Source organism: Cynara cardunculus (genome assembly GCF_001531365.2).
Source record: "Cynara cardunculus var. scolymus isolate 2C chromosome LG 10, CcrdV1, whole genome shotgun sequence".
NCBI classification, from domain to species: Eukaryota; Viridiplantae; Streptophyta; class Magnoliopsida; order Asterales; family Asteraceae; genus Cynara; species Cynara cardunculus.
Genome location: NC_037537.1, coordinates 27734951 through 27736982, shown reverse-complemented (window position 1 = coordinate 27736982; position 2032 = coordinate 27734951).

Here is a 2032-nt window from a genome sequence, read left to right as displayed (position 1 = left end):
TATATATATATATAAACTAAATAGTTTTGTGGTAATCGTAAGGTGCAGTGTGAACTAATCAGTTTAGATAATTAACGTTATTTACTAAAATAAAACAAAAATATAAATTAATATTGATTATTCAATTTACTTTAATTAGTTTATATTTTAATTTATTTTAAATAATTTAATTATTTTAATATATATATATATATACACACACACGGATACACATGGACCAAATCTAGTGACCTTCTCTGGCACCCACCACCACTCCGGTGACCTCTTCTGGGCATCTGTCTGACCAAGACGCCGTATCTGATGATCGACCATTAAACACCCACCTGCGATAGTGGTACCACAGTTCAGTGGCGGACGCAGAAAAATATATCGTAGGGGGCACTATACTCCAACCAATTAGCATATTGATCAAACCAAGTCGGACAAAAGCGTCTTCCTTTACTCCCGACATTTTTTTTTGGAAATGCATGACCCCGTGATTGACAAAATTAACCTAATCTAAAGCATTTACCATTTACCAAATCACCAATAAGCAAAAACAACCTACAAAATTAACCTAATCTAAATTTAGCATTTACCAAATACCAAATCACCAATAAGCAAACAACAACCTACAAAATTAACCTAATCTAAAGCATTTACCAAATACCAAATCACCAATACGCAAACAACAACCTACAAAATTAACCTAATCTAAAGCATTTACCATTTACCAAATCACCAATTTTGTAAATTAATAACAATAACAAGATAAATACCTAAAGTAAAACATTTACCAATTACCACAAAATTAACCTAAAATACCTAAAGTAAAGTATTTACCAATAACCAATTACAACAAAATTAACCAACAAAATTAACCTAAAATACTTAACCTAAAGCATTTACCAATTACCAATTTACCACAAAATTAACCTAAAATCATTTACCAATTATCAATTACCACAAATCCACAATATAAAAATTAACCTAAAATACTAGACGAAATTGAAATTGGAAATTATAATTTTAGTTGTTTAGTGTTTACCCAAGAGATGAATGAAGAGAAGTCTAGAAGAAGAGCCTCTGGGCTCTGCGCCTCTGCCGACTGCTTAGGGCCCAAGAAGTAGAAAGCTTGCACTGTTGCTGACTTGTTGTGTTGCACACAGCCACACAGTCGGACCGGTGAGAGGCGGTGCAGGCGAGGCGGCAGCACAGCGCAGCGGCACGGCACAGCGCACAGCCTCGCAGTCGCAGATGGCAGATTCGAAGTCGCAGTCGCTAGACCTAGACGCCTCACGCCTAGACGCACGGTATTCAATTTCAGGTATGTCTTCACAGCTTCACTCTTCTTCACTCCCTTCAGCCTTCATTCACAATCACAATTCACAGATTCACAACTCGTTTCTTGGTCTTGGGCTCTTGGCTGAAGAGGGAGGGGCCTCCTACCTCATCTTGTTGGGGGGCCCAATTACACCAAATCTCAAAATACAAGTAAAAAAAAAATTTGGGCTTTCATATAAGATTTTTGTTGGGGGCCCAGGACCCCAACCCCTTCTTAGTGCGTCCGCCCCTGCCACAGTTGATATCACGATGGTCTCAAAGTTTTACTTGGTGTGTTTTTGGTATCACATTGTGTATCTTGGTGTATTTTGGGTATCAAATGGTGTTCGTCGGAGGTCGGAGTTAGGAGAGAAAGAGAGGAGAGATAAAAAAAATTAAAATAACTAAAATGTCATTTAATTATAATTTTAAGTCAAATTACCAAAAATATTAGTTTCCTAATTTATCTATTGATCTGTGGTTGAAATTGGATCTCACAATTATCACAAACTAATCAGTTCTTCATTAAATTAACCACTATATATATATAGACTTGAGATCATGTGAGACCAAGGATTTTTCGTGAGACACGTAAGACCAATTCTCAACCCTTGGATTAGATCAATAATTTGAACATTCAATCACAAAATTGTCACGAGACTTCTCAATAATCACAAAATTGTCATCGTGCAACTTTAGACCATTAGATCATTAGCTTATAAAATTGATC